This window comes from Triticum urartu, chromosome 5A (genome assembly GCF_056163025.1).
Source record: "Triticum urartu cultivar PI428250 chromosome 5A, HENAU_Tu73, whole genome shotgun sequence".
In the NCBI taxonomy this organism is placed as follows: Eukaryota; Viridiplantae; Streptophyta; class Magnoliopsida; order Poales; family Poaceae; genus Triticum; species Triticum urartu.
The window spans coordinates 575,413,330-575,434,378 of record NC_141877.1 but is presented as its reverse complement, the minus strand read 5'-3'; positions in this window follow the sequence as shown (position 1 = coordinate 575,434,378).

Here is a 21,049-nt window from a genome sequence, read left to right as displayed (position 1 = left end):
TGATCTCCATCTTCGAGGCGCGGCATGAACACCATCGTTACCGGCATGACACCATGATCTCCATCATCGTGTCTTCATGAAGTTGCCTCGCCAACTATTACTTCTACTACTACGGCTAACGGTTAGCAATAAAGTAAAGTAATTACATGGCGTTTTCATTGACACGCATGTCATAAATAAATTAAGACAACTCCTATGGCTCCTGCCGGTTGTCATACTCATCGACATGCAAGTCGTGATTCCTATTACAAGAACATGGTCAATCTCATACATCACATATATAATTCATCACATCCTTTTGGCCATATCACATCACATAGCATACCCTACAAAAACAAGTTAGACGTCCTCTAATTGTTGTTGCATGTTTTACGTGGCTGCTATGGGTTTCCAGCAAGAATGTTTCTTACCTACGCAAAACCACAACGGTGATATGCCAATTGCTATTTACCCTTCATAAGGACCCTTTTCATCGAATCCGATCCGACTAAAGTGGGAGAGACAGACACCCGCCAGCCACCTTATGCATCAAGTGCATGTCAGTCGGTGGAACCTGTCTCACGTAAGTGTACGTGTAAGGTCGGTCCGGGCCGCTTCATCCCACAATGCCGCCGAATCAAGATAAGGCTAGTAACGGCAGGCAAATTGAACAAATCATCGCCCACAACTACTTTGTGTTCTACTCATTCATAGAATCTATGCATAGACTGTCACGCCCTCGATGCGGCTATATCTCCCACGTGTCGAAGCACGACTTAGAGGCATAACCGCATTGAAAGCAATGTAGCAAGTGAGGTAATCTTCACAACAACCCATGTAATACAACAAAGGGAAAAGATACATAGTTGGCTTACAATCGCCACTTCACACAATACATGAATAAAGCATTACATCATCCAGATACAAACAAGGTCCGACTATGAAACCAAAATAAAAGAAGACTACCCCAAATGCTACACAGATCCCCGATCGTCCCAACTGGGCTCCACTACTGATCAACTAGAAACGGAACAACATAGCGAACACAATCTTCACCGAGCTCCTCCTTGAGCTTGGTTGTGTCACCTGCACGGTTCAACGGCACCTGCAAGCTGGCTTTGGAAGTATCTGTGAGTCACGGGGACTCAGCAATCTCACACCCTCGCGATCGAGACTATTTAAGCTTATAGGTAGGGTAAAAGGTATGAGGTGGAGCTGCAGCAAGCGACTAGCATATTTGGTGGCTAACATACGCAAATGAGAGCGAGAAGAGAAGGCAAAGGCACGGTCGAGAAACTATGATCAAGAAGTGATCCTAGAACAACCTACGTCAAGCATAACTCCAACACCGTGTTCACTTCCCGGACCCCGCCGAGAAGAGACCATCACGGTAACACACGGTTGATGCATTTTAATTAAGATAAACTTTAGGTTTTCTACAACCAGACATTAACAAATTCCCATCTGCCCATAACCGCGGGCACGGCTTTTGAAAGATCAAATCCCTGCAGGGGTGTCCCAACTTAGCCAATCATAAGCTCTCGTGGTCAACGAAGGATATTCCTTCTCCCAAGACAATCCGATCAGACTCGGCATCCCGGTTACAAGACATTTTGACAATGGTAAAACAAGACCAGCAACATCGCCCAAATGTGCCGACAAATCCCGATAGGAGCTGCACATATCTTGTTCTCAGGGCACACTCAGATGAGACATCCTACGAGTAAAACCAACCCTCAAGTTGCCCCGAGGTGGCCTCGCAGTCTACTCGGTCGGACCAACACTCAGAGGAGCACTGGCCCAGGGGGGTTAATAAAGATGACCCTTGAGTCCGCGGAACCCAAGGGAGAAGAGGCTAGGTGGCGAATGGTAAAACCAATGTTAGGCATTGCTGGAGGAGTTTTATTCAAGGCGAACTGTCAAGGGGTTCCCATTATAACCCAACCGTGTAAGGAACGCAAAATCCAAGAACATAACACCGATATGACGGAAACTAGGGCGACAAGAGTGGAACAAAACATCAGGCATAAGGCCGAGCTTTACACCCTTTACCAAGTATATAGATGCATTAACTAAATAAGAGATATTGTGATATCCCAACAAAATATCCATGTTCCAACATGGAACAAACTCCAATCTTCACCTGCAACTAACAACACTATAAGAGGGGCTGAGCAAAGCGGTAACATAGCCAAACAACAGTTTGCTAGGACAAGGTGGGTTAGAGGCTTGGTATGGCAATATGGGAGGTATGATAAGCAAGTGGTAGGTATCGCAGCATAGGCATAGCAAAAGAGCGAGCATCTAACAAGCAAAGATAGAAGTGATTTTGAGGGTATGGTCATCTTGTCTGAGATCCCGCAAGGAAGAAGAACGAGTCCATGAAGAAGACAAACGGTCGTAGTCGAACGGGTCCTCACAAACGTGAAGTTATCGGAACTAACCCGAAGAAGCAACATCGGAAAGAAGCAAACAACATAGTAAACAACCATCACATAAGCATGGCATAATGCTCAAACAAGTATGATGCATGTCCGGTTTAATGAGGCATGGCATGGCAAAGTGCACAAACAATCCTACAAAATAAGTGGAGCTCAACATGCAACTCCGTTGCATATTGACGAAACACCACGTGACTTATTTAGTTCGATCTTGTTTATGTACCCAACAATATTAAATGTTGTTAAACATGGCAAGAGGGTGAAGCAAAGTAAAACTACCTATCTAGGCAAGTTTAAATGAGGCCGATAACAATGAACAACAATTCCGGTAAATCCCTATATGCATATTTTAGGTTTGGTACTGTTCTGCCCTAAACCATATTTTATAGTTATTAAACATGCAAAGTAAAGACACCATGTTAAATTATGCATTTTTCTACCCCATTTACATATAAAGTTTATTTAAAACCGAGCTACGGTTATTTAGTTATGAAATAAATCATTTTAGCACGTCATTTAAGCAAATTTAAACAAACAGCTTTTTAAACATTTTAAACATGATTGAAAGTGGCAAATTATTAATCTACAAATAATTTTAAGCAAGTTTCATATATAAAACATTTCAATCCGATGCACGGTTGTGGAATTATTAAATGCATGATCAACAAGGGCTTTTCTGTAAAACAACAATCCTGTGGAAATTAGCTAAATTCGCAGCAACGGAAAAAAACACTACGGGCCGAATCTTCCTGGCCCAACAAGAACAGGGGAGGTGCTGGGCGCGTTCTCACCCATGGGCTTGGCCCGCTGGTGAAGAGGAAGGCCAGCGAGGGCGGCGCGGATCAGGCCCGACTGGGCCTGGCTGGATCTGGGCTGGGGCGGGGCGGCGGAGCTGGGCCTCGAGGCGCGGTTAACGAAGGCGAAGGAAGGGCGCGTTCGCTCATGGTTGTGTCCGGTTCGGTCAAACAGGGCCATGGCTGCCTTGTTCTTCTGCTCGAAACAGGGGAAGCAGGGTGCGATGGCGGAGCTTGGCGAAGGCGCAGCGTCGCGCGATCGAAGCGGCGGCGGCTTGATGCGAGGGATCTCCGGCGGGCGGACTTGAGGAGCTCGGGCAGGGGAAGCAGCGCAGGAGAGGCAACAGCGTTGTTGCCGGGGAGCGGTGAAGGCGAACTTGGCACCATGAGGCGACCTCTGGCGACGCAGCAACGCAGGCAGAGGCGCGGGAAACGTCAAGGATGCGCGGATCCGGGGCCGAGGCTGGAGGAACGATCCCGGCGACGACGGAGCTTCCGCGGGCGACCATGACATCTCCCACTCGTTCCCTGCGCAGAGACGAAGAGGGTGAGGCGAGCGGGATGAGAGATCTCTTGAGAGAGAGAGCGTTGCAGGGGAGCAGGAAGCAACATAGGGGAGGATGGAGAGGAGTGGGACGAGGCCGGTGCCTCACGGGCTGTGCGGGGACGAGGAGGCGCGTCCTCGGGCGGCTGCGGAGAGAGCGCAGGCAGAGGAACTTGGGAGCGACGACCAGGGTCTCGGGCGGAGGATGGTGGTAGGCTGTTGTGATTAGGCGGCGCTGAAAACCAGGGAAGTGGTCGGGGGGATTGAATCGGCAGGAGATCCCGAGGGGAAGCGAGAGAGTGGCGGCGGCGGCTGAGGGAAAGGATGGATGGGGCGGCTAGGTTTTAGGGTTAGGTAGGCTGAATATATAGTGGTGAATCTTGGTTAGGTGCAACGGGTCCCTTCGATCTTAATCGGATGGTCGCGAAAAAAATAGCTAGGGAATTCAAATAAAAAAACGGTGACGTTTTGTAGACGTTTGGGGATGATCCGGACCCAACGGTGACGACTCCCCGGGTCGGGTTCGGGACAACTTTCGGACGCGCTAGGGGGGACGCGGGCTGACGAGAGAGATTAGGTTGGGCCTGGCGGTAGGTAGTGGACTGTGTAGACGGTCTCGAGCTGAAAGAAGAGAAGAGAGAGAGGGAGACCCGGCGACTGTTACCAGAGACCGAAAACGTCCGACGTTTTGACCAACTATAATGTCGCTATAGTTATCCGTTGGGGCGTCAAACGGACTCCGAATGCAATGAAACTTGGCAGGCGGCCTACCTACAACATAATAACACCGCATGCCAACTTTCAACCCATTCCGAGAACATTTTCCAGCCACTTATAAAATACTATTTGGGACATGCCGCGGGTGCGTGCAAGTGTGTCTGGGCTCATAACGGACAACGGAGAGAACCGGAAGACCTGGATGGATGCAAGTTTTGAAAACATGATGATGCAATGCACATGATGGCATGATAAGATGCAACACGCAAGCAAATGACATGGCAATGACGGCGAATAACTAGAAGACACCTGGCGCAACGGTCTCGGGGCGTCACAACACTCCACCAATACGAGAGGATCTCGACCCGAGATCCTAGGGATGGCACCGGAGGGAAAAGGAAGAGGAAGAGGTGAGGTGAAACTAAGTTGCTTCTTGGACAAACGGGTGAAACCACGAACCTTGAAAGGTTGAAAAAATGGAAAGAAAGAATACAATGGAGATGAAAAAAGTTGAAAAAACTCCGTTAGAAAAGAGGGACAAGGAAGAACAACTTTGGGCAGCACTCCGATTGAAAAGAAAAGGAATTGAATAAGAACTTGATAACATGAGAAGATACTTGATGAAATCACAACACACTGCCTCTGGAACTATTGAATGAATGGAACAAGGGGTAAGAAAGATCTCAGACAGCACTCCGGTTGAAAAGAGGTGCAAGGCTTGATAAGGCGAAAAGAACTTGAGCAAAAAGGTCACAACACTCCGGTTAAATAGGATAAGCATGAAAAGATCATGATCTTCATAATTCGAGATGATGACTGAAAAAGAGCAACATCACAATGCCTCCGGAATGAAAGAATAGAAGATAGATAATTGAAATAAAAGAATGGAGAAGAAAATGTCAACTTCTGTCACAAAAGAGTTTGAAAAGGCATCCTTACGAAAAGGGTCAAACGGAGTTGTTGGAGAAAACCAACAACGAAAAGAGTAAGCTTGTAGTGGGCTTATGGAGAACAACTCAAAACTATGAGGTGAAATTCTGCGACTCACGGGAAAAAGAATTGGATTGATATGAACAAGGAGACGAGAATATATTTCGCCGGGAGGATAGATGAAGCTTGGATCATATATTATCACCATTAATAGCAACAATCCTTAGGGAAAGCTTTAGGTGAAATATAACCCAAGATAACTCCAATGACGAGATTGATGGATTTAATATATCTCATTCTTAACAACATGTGAATCATGAAACATGAACTCAAATTATCAAGAATGACATAATACCACCTCCAATGATTCAATAGAAAGAATTGCACTCCGGATTGCAAGATTAAGAATGTTTGAGCTCCTTAGAAAAGAATCTCGATGAACACTCCGAGAACAAATTAAATCCTTGGTGAACCATCATGTAGAACCTCCATGGAGAACTCCGGTAACAAAAAGATGATCACACGAAAGGAAAGAGAAGTTGAAAACACAAGGTGAAACCTTGCAATGATTTAGATGAAGCTTTGCGACGAGATAAAGTGGAAACTTGGAACTCCGGAAAAGAAAAGATGAAACAAGTGAAACCGACAATTTGATGGACCTCCGGAATAAGGAATTAAACACTTGGGTGAAACACGAATAAGAATTACGTTATGCTTATCCTTCACCAATTTAAATTGATGACAAACAACGGATTTTTGCATACTACTTATTCTCATTGAAAAGGATTAATAGAGGTATAGCATAAATTTGAGAAGGTCTTCAAGAAACCAGCGGTAGGATTGGAAAGAACGAGTGACTTGATATGGTAACGAAAGAAGAGATCTCTTGAACGAACCACCGTAATAATTGAAAATGAACGAAGGAAATATAAAGAAACACCTGGTATAATTAGCAAATGAACGAAGATGCTTGCTAGGATTTAGATACATGAGAGCGAAGAGATCATGAGCTGATAAGCGAATACTTGAATGAAGCACCGGTATGATTTGGAGAATGATAACTGAAAGCTGAGAATGAATATATTCTGAGATGATGGATTCCGGAGAATCAAACTGAAAAATACTCCTGGATTGCTCCGGATGGGTGAAAAGAATTCTGACAATCGAATACAATTATGAGAGGATGGCCTCGAACTAGAACCACGAATCTCTGAGAGAACGGATAAGATATGGAGGTAAAACTCTTCTTCGGTCTTCCGATGTTGAGAATGACGACGAGAAACACCACCAAGAATTATTGAGGCACTCCGGAATGAAGAATGGAAAGGTTGAGCCAACGATGAAAAGAATTTGAAACAAAATCTTGGAGAAAAACATTTGACTGATGACAATTCATTCTTACGTCAAACTTCGAAAAGAATTTGGGAATAGCTCCGGGAAAATAGAAGAGTCAGGTAAGATCCCAGGGAAAGACCTGTGGGTTAGGGCCCACTCAAGAGAAACACCGTTGAACGATTTAAAAGAGAGAATGCACCGGTTGAATTAAATGGCTTGAATGAGATAACAATCTCGAAAGAGCTTGAATGAATGAGAATAAGCACTAGCATCTTCTGAGATATCTTCAGCACTCCGGAACAAATGAATAGCGAGAGGTGAATGGTTAAGAGGTGCACCGGCATGAGAACACATTTGAAACGAGGAAAAAGGGATATGAACAACACTGAAGGCTTGATTTGCGTCCACCAGAGGAGAAAAGAATGAATATGATGAACTTGTAGACCATCTTCATGACAACCACCGGATAAGAATATTGACGGAAAAGAATGGAGAGACTTCACATCAATAAAAAAGGATACTTGATTAAGAAATCTGAGTCCTTGAAGAAAAAGGGTGAGTGGGCGGGAAAAACAAAGGTAACTTGAGACGGAAGAAACAAACAATGTTGAGAAGACTTGAGTCGATCTTGCGGATGTGACAAATGATAGGACCATCTTGAAGAGAATCGCACCGGCTGACAAGGATTGACATGACAAACTCGATGATCGAGAAGGATTAGTATTCACATAGGAATGTGAGAACACCGCTTAGGGAAGGTATGGAATCAACATTTGACTTCGAAGCAACTCGAATACCACAACTGTAAACAAAACAAAGGATTGGCTTGCAGAATAAGCCAGAACAAACATATGATAGAGATTTCGTCCGAAGTTTTTGTAGTGGGGCCTACACGGGCTCGATCGTACAACACCATCATGTGCAAGGCAGTGCACATGACATACGAAGCGTCCCCGAGTCGGCATAGCCAAGGACTCTTTAAGACACAACGAGACCACTGTAAAACCAACCATGGATAGGCGGACCACTAGACGTCGAACCCCAATTTCATATCATACCTCTGTCGGAAAGATATCCTAGGAGCTACTTGAATTCCCACTTATAAACTTCCGAAACTTTTCGGTTATGCAATCCGGTGTTGGGGATACAGGGGAAGCATAATATCTTACCCAAAACTAGCAAATCCTACATCCAGCTGTATCCATCCTTCAACACATAACCAAGAAACCTTCGGAAATCATTTACCTCAACCTTTGAAAAGCATCCGTTATACGAGTTATGGCAATACTACCGAACTCCCGCCCCAGTACTGGGTGGCGTCGAGGTTATCTCAATAACAACTGTATAAAAGAGATTTTTTATGTCGGCGAAACTCAGCTATTCCAGAACTGCAACGATAAAATTGTGACGACAACACCTCGGAGCTCAACTCCCCGGGACACTGCCACAACCCCTAAATGTCAGGAGGCACCAAGAACAATGTTCTCGTCACAAAACCATCGAAACGATTCCAAGATACCCGCGTGATCCTAAAAAAAATTAGTGAAATTTGAGAAGAGAAGAGTCAAAACTCTACGTCGGGATGCCTCACCAGAGCGACGAAGGGACTGAGGAGTAAAAAGAATCCTACTCTCCGATATATATAATCCTAAAAGACTCAAAACATTTTTCTAGACTCAACAACGCCAGCGATTCGATCAAGCAGGGGGCTCCTAAGTCGGGGAAGGCTCTGATTACCAACTTGTCACGCCCTCGATGCGGCTATATCTCCCACGTGTCGAAGCACGACTTAGAGGCATAACCACATTGAAAGCAATGTAGCAAGTGAGCTAATCTTCACAACAACCCATGTAATACAATAAAGGGAAAAGATACATAGTTGGCTTACAATCACAACTTCACACAATACATGAATAAAGCATTACATCATCTAGATACAAACAAGGTCCGACTACGAAACCAAAATAAAAGAAGACTACCCCAAATGCTACACAGATCCCCGATCGCCCCAACTGGGCTCCACTACTGATCAACTGGAAACGGAACAACATAGCGAACACAATCTTCATCGAGCTCCTCCTTGAGCTTGGTTGCATAACCTGCACGGTTCAACGGCACCTGCAAGCTGGTTTTGGAAGTATCTGTGAGTCACGGGGACTCAGCAATCTCACTCCCTCGCGATCAGGACTATTTAGGCTTATAGGTAGGGTAAAAGGTATGAGGTGGAGCTGCAGCAAGCGACTAGCATATTTGGTGGCTAACATACGCAAATGAGAGCGAGAAGAGAAGGCAAAGGCACGGTCGAGAAACTATGATCAAGAAGTGATCCTAGAACAACCTACGTCAAGCATAACTCCAACACCGTGTTCACTTCCCGGACCCCACCGAGAAGAGACCATCACGGTAACACACACGGTTGATGCATTTTAATTAAGATAAACTTTAGGTTTTCTACAACCGGACATTAACAAATTCCCATCTGCCCATAACTGTGGGCACGGCTTTCGAAAGATCAAATCCCTGCAGGGGTGTCCCAACTTTGCCCATCACAAGCTCTCACGGTCAACGAAGGATATTCCTTCTCCCAAGACAATCCGATCAGACTCGGCATCTCGGTTATAAGACATTTCGACAATGGTAAAACAAGACCAGCAACACCGCCCGAATGTGCCGACAAATCTCGATAGGAGCTGCACATATCTCATTCTCAGGGCACACTCAGATGAGACATCCTACGAGTAAAACCAACCCTCAAGTTGCCCCGAGGTGGCCCCGCAGTCTACTCGGTCGGACCAACACTCAGAGGAGCACTGGCCCAGGGGGGTTAATAATGATGACCCTTGAGTCCGCGGAACCCAAGGGAAAAAGAGGCTAGGTGGCGAATGGGAAAACCAATGTTGGGCATTGCTGGAGGAGTTTTATTCAAGGCGAACTGTCAAGGGGTTCCCATTATAACCCAACCATGTAAGGAACGCAAAATCCAAGAACATAACACTGATATGACGGAAACTAGGGCGGCAAGAGTGGAACAAAACACCAGGCATAAGGCCGAGCCTTCCACCCTTTACCAAGTATATAGATGCATTAATTAAATAAGAGATATTGTGATATCCCAACAAAATATCCATGTTCCAACATGGAACAAACTCCAATCTTCACCTGCAACTAACAACGCTATAAGAGGGGCTGAGCAAAGCGGTAACATAGCCAAACAACGGTTTGCTAGGACAAGGTTGGTTAGAGGCTTGGTATGGCAATATGGGAGGCATGATAAGCAAGTGGTAGGTATCGCAGCATAGGCATAGCAAAAGAGCGAGCATCTAACAAGCAAAGATAGAAGTGATTTCGAGGGTATGGTCATCTTGCTTGAGATCCCGCAAGGAAGAAGAACGAGTCCATGAAGAAGACAAACGGTCGTAGTCGAACGGGTCCTCACAGACGCGACGTTATCGGAACTAACCCGAAGAAGCAACACCGGAAAGAAGCAAACAACATAGTAAACAACCATCACATAAGCATGGCATAATGCGCAAACAAGTATGATGCATGTCCGGTATAATGAGGCATGGCATGGCAAAGTGCACAAACAATCCTACAAATTAAGTGGAGCTCAACATGCAACTCCGTTGCATATTGACGAAACACCACGTGACTTATTTAGTTCGATCTTGTTTATGTACCCAACAATATTAAATGTTTTTAAACATGGCAAGAGGGTGAAGCAAAGTAAAACTACCTATCTAGGCAAGTTTAAATGAGGCCGGTAACAACGAACAACAATTCCGGTAAATCCCTATATGCATATTTTAGGTTTGGTACTGTTCTGCCCTAAACCATATTTTATAGTTGTTAAACATGCAAAGTAAAGCCACCATGTTAAACTATGAATTTTTCTACCCCATTTACATATAAAGTTTATTTAAAACCGAGCTACGGTTATTTAGTTATGAAATAAATCATTTTAGCACGTCATTTAAGCAAATTTAAACAAACAGCTTTTTAAACATTTTTAAACATGATTGAAAGTGGCAAATTATTAATCTACACATAATTTTAAGCAAGTTTCATATATAAAACATTTCAATCCGATGCACGGTTGTGGAATTATTAAATGCATGATCAACAAGGGCTTTTCTGTAAAACAACACTATAAATTCGCAGCAACGGAAAAAAACAATACGGGCCGAATCTTCCTGGCCCAATAGGAACAGGGGAGGTGCTGGGCGCGTTCTAACCCATGGGCTTGGCCCGCTGGTGAAGAGGAAGGCCAGCGAGGGCGGTGCGGATCTGGCCCGACTGGGCCTGGCTGGATCTGGGCTGGGGCGGCGCGGTCAACGAAGGCGAAGGAAGGGCGCGTTCACTCGTGGTTGTGTCCGGTTCGGTCAAACAGGGCCATGGCTGCCTTGTTCGTCTGCTCGAAACAGGGGAAGCAGGGCGCGATGGCGGAGCTTGGCGAAGGCGCAACGTCGCGCGATCGAAGCGGCGGCGGCTTGATGCGAGGGATCTCTGGCGGGCGGACTTGAGGAGCTCGGGCAGGAGAAGCAGCGCAGGAGAGGCAACAGCGTTGTTGCCGGGGAGCGGTGAAGGCGAACTTGGCGTCGTGAGGCGACCTCTGGCGACGCAGCAACACAAGCAGAGGCGCGGGAAACGTCAAGGATGCGCGGATCCGGGGCCGAGGCCGGAGGAACGATCCCGACGATGATGGAGCTTCCGCGGGCGACCATGACATCTCCCACTCAAGATGGGATCTCCCCCTTGGGTGACTTGGCCCCCAAGCCAGGAGGTGGGAACCCTAGATGGGGCTCCCCAAACCCCCTGGTCACGTGGGAATAGGTGAGGGGGGCGCACAACTCCTTAGTGGGCTGGTTTGCCCCCTTCCCTTGGCCCATGAAGCCCCCCAACACTTGTCGGGGCTCCCGAAACACCTTTCGGTCATGCTGGTCATCACCCGGTACCTCCGAACACTTCCGGACTCCAAAACCCTTCGTCCAATATAGAAATCTTCACCTCCCGACCATTCCGGAACTCCTCGTGACGTCCGGGATCTCATCCGGGACTCCGAACAACATTCGGTAACCGCGTACATACTTTCCCTATAACCCTAGCGTCATCGAACCTTAAGTGTGTAGACCCTACGGGCTCGGGAATAATGCAGACATGACCGAGACATCTCTCTGGTCAATAACCAACAGCGGGATCTGGATACCCATGTTGGCTCCCACATGTTCCATGATGATCTCATCGGATGAACCACGATGTCAAGGATTCAGTCAATCCCGTATAATTCCCTTTGTCTACCGGTATAGTACTTGCCCGAGATTCGATCATCGGTATCCCGATACCTTGTTCAATCTCGTTACCGACAAGTCTCTTTACTCGTTCCGTAACACATCATCCCATGATAAACTCCTTGGTCACATTGTGCACATTATGATGATGTCCTACCGAGTGGGCCCAGAGATACCTCTCCGTTTACACGGAGTGACAAATCCTAGTCTCGATTCGTGCCAACCCAACATGCACTTTCGGAGATACCCGTAGTGCACCTTTATAGCCACCCAGTTACGTTGTGGCATTTGGTACACCCAAAGCATTCCTACGGTATCCGGGAGTTGCACAATCTCATGGTCTAAGGAAATGATACTTGACATTAGAAAAGCTTTAGCAGACGAACTATACGATCTTGTGCTAGGCTTAGGATTGGGTCATGTCCATCACATCATTCTCCTAATGATGTGATCCCGTTATCAATGACATCCAATGTCCATGGTCAGGAAACCATGACCATCTATTGATCAACGAGCTAGTCAACTAGAGGCTTACTAGGGACATGTTGTGGTCTATGTATTCACACATGTATTACGGTTTCCTGTTAATACAATTATAGCATGAACAATAGACAATTATCATGAACAAGGAAATACAACAATAACCATTTTATTATTGCCTCTAGGGCATATTTCCAACAACCCCGCCTCTCCTGGGTGGGTCATAACTGATAGCTATATCCCCAACATTAGGCCCCAGGTTGACTTTGAACTTCATTCTTTGCCAATCTTCAACACTTAGACAAAATCCATCTTCTTATCCTTGCAGAAGTTTTTGTAACCTGCCATGACGTCATCTCTTGAAAACGCAAAAAACTTTTATGACGTCATCTCCCAACGGATCTTCATCTTTAATGTCTTCCGAGAATCGAGGCGTCTGTGTAGTTGAATAACCATTATTCGGCTCCCCCTCGATTTTCGCGCTCGTCTGTTCACATTTTTCCTTATAAATAGGCACGCCTCAGCCTTCCTCATTCTTCTCTCTCTCTCTCCGTCTTCTTGCTCTCGCAACCCTCCTGCTGCTCGAGCCTCACCACCGTCGCGCTTCTCCTCCGTCTCCGTCGACCTTGGCCGCTGCATCAACCCGAATCGGACCAGAGAACAGCGGCAACCTCCGCAGAAGATCCGTGGTTGTAAGTGTTCTCCTTTTCACTTCTCAGATCCGCATTAGGGTTTCCAAATTTCTTCATGTTCTTCATAGTTCATCGTAGTTCTTCCACCATAGGCCTCTTCTTGATCCAAAAAGATATATATGCTTGTGCTGTAGTGTTTTTGTGCCTACTCTTGATGCCCACAGATCCCTTTCTCTGGTTCAAAGATCTCATTAGAACTTACGGACTCATCTGCGCTAAACTTTTTAGGTCTAGAATTTTTCCCATTTTGAATGGCCATTTGATCTGGAATAATACCAAGCAGTTAGGAACCTTGTTTGTCTCAACACTTAGCTGAATTTGCTTTTCTCAAATATCTGTAGTCATGGCGGCTTACTGTGCCGGCTTACTTTTCCTTATATGGCATTAGCCCTTAACTAAGCCGCCATTACTTCCCTGTATTATCATCATTGAACTGTTAATTTTACCATTGAATTGAACCGGCATGTTGCCTTTTTTTCAGTTCATTTTTGAACATCATGTCGTCCAAAGCACCAACCATCTGTAACTGGGTTCCCTCAACAGTAACTGAGGAAACATTTAAGGAGTTCTTCACCATAGGATATTTGCCAGGAAAAGACGTCATGTCTTACCGTGCCCCTAACCCGGACGAAGAACGACCCAATCCAAGGGTTGGCGAAGTGATTGTTTTTACTGACCATATGAACCGTGGCTTCTCACCACCCGGCTCAAAGTTCTTCAGAGAGGTCCTCCACTTTTTCAAACTCCACCCTCAACATATTGGGCCCAATTCCATTTCTAACATCTGTAACTTCCAAGTGCTCTGTGAAGTGTATCTTCAAGAAGAGCCGACCGTGGAACTGTTTAGAGAATATTTTTATCTGAACCGGCAGAACGAGTGCACCAACGGCCTTAGCTTGGAGCTTGGAGGCATCTCAATTCAGTGTCGGCAGGGCGCTGTCTTTCCCCTCATAGTCTTGCCGAGTCATCCAAAAGACTAGAATCAGACTAGGTTCTACTGTCAAGACATTTCACCGGCAAACGAGAAGCCACTGTCGGGTTATCGCCCCGAACGTCTTGACTCCAAGTTCGCGCTCCCTGACAAGCTCACTGCTACTGAACGCAAGAAGCTGATACCATCCATCAAAAGGATTAATGCTTTGTTAGGGAACGGGTTAACTGGAGTTGATCTGACCCGCTGCTGGATCTCATGGCGGGTCATCCCTCTAAGCCGTCGGTCAAACGGATGTACGAGTATGGTGGAGGCCCGGATGACTCTCTTCCTCACAGCTCCGTTCAACTAACGGAAGAAGATATTGATTCAATATCAACCCTTCTGGTGAACAAAAATACGAAGACTGCAGTATCGTCGGGTTAAACCCCTTCTGCAAGCTTAACCCGGTGCCAGAAGTAAGGAGACTCTGATCTCCCTCCTTTGTATTTTTTCCAGCCGTATTGTTTAATACTTGTCTGACCTTTCATCTTGTTTTTATGTGTCTGCAGGCCAGATCTGATTTCTGGAAAGTTAAATATGACCATGAAACTGCCAAGAAAGCAAGAGCCGCCGCCATAAATGCCAAGAAAATGACCCGGAGGTCGAAAAAGAAGAAGAAGAGCACTGCTGAAGATTGGATGAAGCTTGACGATTCTTCTGAGTCGGAGGTAGCCCTTGACTCCCTTGGCCAACTTTCTAACAATCTTATTAACACTGATCATTACCAGGATGACACTGGGGCCAGTCAGGCCGTGGAATAAGAGGTAACTATTTCCTCCGACTCAGCCCATTTGCCAAAACAGAAACTTCGAGTCGTAACCCGGAAAGTAAGGTTTTCACACCCTTTGGCTTATCTGGACCCTCACTTTCTTTTGAAAAAACAGCAACATGAGAGCCACCGTCAAGCCCAGACCGAAGACGAACCGGCTGTTGTTCTTCAACAAACTCCTCAAAAACGCCAGAATGAGGTTTATTTCTTTGTCTTCGACTTTCTGTTAATGGATGCCCTTCCTTGTATTACTTACTTTGCTTTATCTTTGCAGGAGTTATCTCGCTCTTCTGGCGACTCATCTCAAACCCAGTTTCCGGCCTTCAAGACTGCCCCTGGGTAAGGAAAAAACCTTTGTCTTTCGTGTTTTTCAAATTGTCTCTTTATATTGATAGTCCTATAATCTTTCACTTAGTGGCCAAGCTAAGTCTAAGAAGGCCAAGGTGACTAAACCGGCGGAAGACCCGCCAGTCCTTGCTCCTGAACCGGCAAGGCCACCTTCTCCTCGATCAACGGAAACTCCAGAATACCCGCCTGTCAATGCAGAAGCAAATCCTCCTGAGCCGTCGTTTGATGATACCACCACTAACCCTTCCACAACTGAACCATCGAGCTCGGCCAACCCGCCATCACCGTCTGCACAAGACGTTTTGATCATCAGGAGCCGCTTTGTTGAACCGGGGAATCCAACCGTGCTGGCTCGTCACATGACAAAACAAGAGGCATTGGAGAGGCAGAAAGTGCGCTTTGACATTGCACATTATGATCATCTAAATGCCAACGATGTTTTATCCGGCTATCTCAGCCATGTGCACTCCAGTCGCGACTCAGAGATCGAAATGGTCAAATAGTTGCAGCTGAAATACGAGGTATGTTCTTCCGGCTTATCTATATTCTGTCAGCCCCCAAGTCTTCAGATTATGAGAGAACCGGAATAATCTGTAGACTTGATAATATAGGCCAAGACTTTTACCTTTGAAACTTTTCTTGAGTTCAATAAAAACAGAACAAAGCTTTACCTGTAGTCCCCAAGGACCGGTTCATTGTGATCATGAATGAGCCGGTACTTTACATTGTCTTGTACCGTATTCAAAGAACTTCATAATCCGGCTTAACCTTGAGAAACTTGCTGGATAGCATACATTAGCCCCCAAGTGCCAAATGCTGTTACTTTGTAAAGTACTTGGGACTTAAAGTATCTCTTTATAGTCATAAGAAATTGTTTTGACATACATTAGCCCCCAAGTGTCAAGTGGTTTTTGTAAAGTACTTGAGACTTGAATCTTGATTTTTGAACCTTAAACGAAATCTTGACTCATCTGGGTACGTTTTTTGCAGAATGCCTTATCTGAACCGAGCTCGCAATTGACTGATGCGAAGACCTGGCTGGCGGGTCAGGAGGCCGAAATCAAGTCTGCTAACTCCAAATTGCAAATAAATCTCTCTGAAATGGAAAATTTAAAGACTATCTTCACTGCCAAGAAGAAAACCTGGGCAGAGGAAAAAACGCTTCTAACACAACGCGCCGAGAACGCCGAGGCAGCCCTTGAAGAGGTTTCAACAGAGCTAAATGGTTTGAAGGGTCGGGTGTCTCAAATGGTGGCCGTCATCGTTGGTAAGCCGTCTGTCTTTAATCTTGTGTACTCCCTCCATTTTTGTATACAAGGCCACTATCAAAAATACATATTGCATCTATACAAGGCCACCAACACAAAACGAGGTAAGAATTAATGATCCTTCCTCATATAAGCAAACCAGTGTAATGCGTGCATGCATGCTGTGATAATGACGCTAGCTACTTTCTGCTAGACGTCCGCTCATCTCCTATTCATTGCTTGTGTCCGCTCTTCTCCTTCTTCCTTCCTCGTCCATTCCATCTTCTTCTCTTCTCCTATGGCTAGTGGAGGCAGTGCAGCGGAGGCTGGGATACAGGTGGTGATGGCAGCAAGTCGCACGCAGGCTGCCGCTCGGTTTCAAGTAGCAGCGGACGCTGGGCTGCAGGCCACGGCGGCTCTGTTTCAAGCGGCGGCGGACAGGAAGCTGCAGGCGACGGCGGCTACGTTTCAAGCGGTGTCGATGGCTGGGCTGCAAGCGGCGGCCATAGCTTTGTTTCAAGCGTCGGAGATGGCCGGGCTGCAGGCAACGACATGGCAGCCGTAGCCGCCGTCCACCACGACAAGTTCGACTTCATCACCGGCCTTGTCGACTCCGACGCAGAGACAGAAGACCAGCAGCTAGGTGCCGTCGACGTACAGTTGTCAGAGAAGATGCCACCATGGAGCATGCGATCTCTGAGTGCATTAGGAAGGTGGCTTGACGTAGAGAAGGGGACCGAACATGCACAGGTTCTGCTGGCCGGAGACCTCGTCGGCATGGAAGACGACCTTGATAACTATGAGGAGGAAGAAGGTGTCTTCGTTGACGACGTAACAGAGATGTATCCACCCCAAGTGGTACATATTCTGGACTCCGAAAACTACGATCGGCGAGGTGAGTATGCACCTGATACATTTGACCCGGACACGGTAGTGCCGGATTCCATTGATATTGAGCTCGTAGATGAGAAGTAGTCTCCTCTTTCATGTCTTCGATCATTGTGTTGTCAAGTTTGAAGTGTGATTCCATTGTTGGATTATGAATTGTGCTACTCTTCCTTTAATCTTGCGTTGTTCAAGTTATGAGTCATGTTTTAGTCTTGTGCGCTTATGATTTATGAACATTGCTACTCTTGTTTAAGTGTGACGACTAAGTGTGATAATGGAGTACAAAAAAGTTGAATCTAAATGGTAAAAACTTGCATACATTAAGGCATAGATGTTTCCATTACAAAAGGATTACGCCGATACAACATCGTCTATGAACTGATGACAGTCCTCGGCAGGCCACTTTGCATACATTAAAGCATAGATGTTTCCACTATAAAAGGTTTACGCAGATAGAACACCATCTACGAACTGAGAAATTCTTCGGCAGCTAAGATATATGACGGCTCGCACTTAAGCCTAATCGGTTGACGACCTTGCCTCTCGAGCGGCTTCTTCTTAATGTGAGGAACGACATAGTGAATGGAACCCTTAAGCCTAATTGTCTCACGCATGCAAGCTTGATGACTTAGCCAAATCCGGTTCATCCGTTGAACAGGATACTTAGCATAAGATTCATCCACTTTATCCAATATTTCCTGGATATTTTTTGGCATCTTTTTGTGAAACATAGCCTGGATAGAAGCAAAGTAGCCAAGATCTAAAATGTTTTCATCTGGAGAGTTTGGTGGCTGACATACGATCCTAATGTCCCAACCACCGGCCTGTGCCACCTCTAAAACTTCCTTGTCATTCACCGAAACATGAGTTTTGGCATTGTCTTGCTGGATGTAAATAGTTTGATGGCGGTCCTCAGCAGGCCACTTTGCCTTTATCGCAGGAATTACTCTCGTGATGAGGAACGTAAGACTAACTTCCTTGTTCACAACCGGAATGGGCTTGAGCTCCAAAGCCCCACGTTTTCTGTTCTTGCTATTCTTCAAGGCAGCCTTCTTCTTAACAAATGCCCACACACTGATCTTGCCATCAAAAGTGCAATTTCCATTAGCATCAAACCTCGGTCTTGCGATGGCACACAATAACATCACTTTCTCTATGTAGTTCTTGTTCCTCACACTTCTCTTCAGATTTGGTTCTGTGGGGCCCAAGTAAAATTTCTGGCTTTTCTTCGTGCGGTAGAACCACTTTTCATCTATATGAACTTGATCATATCCTGCCTTGAACACGGGATTTTCCTGACAGTTCCCGGGCACCTGCTGGGACAGTCAGTACCGAACACGTGCCTTCTTATTGTCATCTGTTAAGTCAGGCTTAAGGTCATTTGAGTGACGCCTGATCTTCTTTTCCTTCAACCGACTGTAAACAGTGGAGCTCTTCATAAGCATTGCCGCTGAAAGATCGCATATAGTCGTCCGCTGACCCAAGGGTATTGCCTCCATCACGGTAGTGTCTATCTCAACCCTTTTCCGTCCACAATTTTTTGCCTTCTTGTTGATCACAGAGTTGACTCCATGAAGAATTTGGCCTGTATTCCATATGCGCCTAAGACATCTCGGGGAAACATGCAAGAGCTGTGCCAATTGTTTGGGAAGACCACGCTTCAACCTACCATTACCATTTCTCGCCAGAATCTGTGAATATATGTTGCGCTTGCAGTCGTCAGAATACCATGTCCTCCTTACGATGTTTCCAAAATGATCTGCATACAAATGATCACGCTATTTAGTTCATTGCTTACTCTAATGTGACAACCTTAACCAGTACTCATGCAAAACCTCTAACACATAAATGGAGATAAAAACTTACTGAGATCAACGCCCACACCATTCATGCCGTCGACCAGTTCATCCTCGTCGCCAGCCGTGCTCGACGAACCACCCGTGCCGGAGGTATCACCCCCATGCCAGAACTGTTGCCTGCACCATCCGTCTCGCGGCGCGCTCCGGAGGTGTCACCTCCCGTGCAAGAGCTGCTGCCCGCACCGTCCGTGTCGCGGCGCGCTCCGGAGGTGTCACCTCCCGTGCCAGAGCTGCTGGACCTTGCCGTGGGATAAATCCACGTAGCATCTCCGATGCCCACAGTTCGTTCAACAGCGCGCCCAAAACCATCACGACCCATGACGATGCGACGGCCTCGACCGGTAAGCCCAAGGCTGCCAGCACAGCGTCCCCTGCTGGCCTGACTGTAGCCGCTGTGCCTGCTGCCGGCCTGATTGAAGCCACCGTGACCGCTGCTGGCCTGCTCGAAGTTGTGCCCGCGGCCGGCCAAACCGAGATGCCCGCCGTTTCTTCCGCCACCTCGTCCAATATTGCTCGAGGAAGCCGATGCCTCAAAGCCGCCTCGTCCACGGCTGACCAACCCGAGGGTGGCATGCCCACGTCCGGCTCGTGCGACGCTGGACGAGGTCTGGCCGGCGCGCCAACCTTTGGTGATCACGCGCCCGACGAGGCCGAGCGTCCCTCGTCCGGCGGCTTCACGGCCTGCAGCACCAGTAGAACCTCCGCCAGTGCCACCGAACCGATATCCGCTACCACCACCATGGATGTCGTCTTCAACCTCCTCTACACGGACGTTCAAATCAGGAAACATCCTTTGGTGTATAGCTGCTGGCCTACAACTTGATGCGTCTCAGTATGAACAGTGGAGTATAAATAGCAAATAGGTCAGTGTTTGGCGCCCGCGAACCTTTGGAAAAGATGGCGCGGACGAGCAAAAGGTGGCGCAGGCGAGAATATGCAAAAAAAATGGCGCGGACGAGCAAAAGATGGCGCGGGAAAGTATTTGCAGCCCGTTTTTCGGACGTCCAATGCATGCTCTGCATGGCTGCATGCAACGAGTGAAAGCGGCGGGAGAGAGAGAGAGAGCTGTGCGCGGGATTAAAAATTGCTCTTCGCGGGCGGAGCGAGGGGAGTGAGGGAGTTTGCTTGCTGTTCGCCGCCCGAAGGATTGCATGCGGGGTGTTAATGTTCACAGTAAACGAAAAGAAGAGTTGGATGGCAAAGCACACATTAAATTCTACCTAGGTACCTGTAATCTGAGATAGTGGCCTTGTATACAAAAATGGAGGGAGTACTTTTTGCTGATCCGGAATATAAGCCGCCAGTTGACTTTGTTTATAAAATATGTGCAGGCCCACGAAGCAAGAATCTGAGCCAAGATCATGTCATTAAACTGAATGCAGTGTATACCTTAGTGGAACAACTGTATATTGGCGCACAACAGGCACTTGCCGCCATCTCTCCTGCCAATCAAGGACCCAACCGGCTCAGCGACGTCTTGAATAAACTGTCAATCCTACCCGCCAGATTTCAAGAAGTGAAGCGCTCCTGTGCGAGAGCCGGAGCTTTGACTGCCCTGAGCCGCTCCAAGGTTTGGGTGCCAGATCTAGACCCAGCGGACGTGGCCAGAGGATATCCCACCGTGAAGGAAGACAGATCTCCCTTTGAGCAGGATGACTTCATGGCTTGCGTGCGCGGAGTCCGACCTCAGGCGACTATTCTTGGAGATGAAACCAACATCGACAAGTATCAGCCGGGTTTTGATGTTGAAAATAAGAAGATGGCA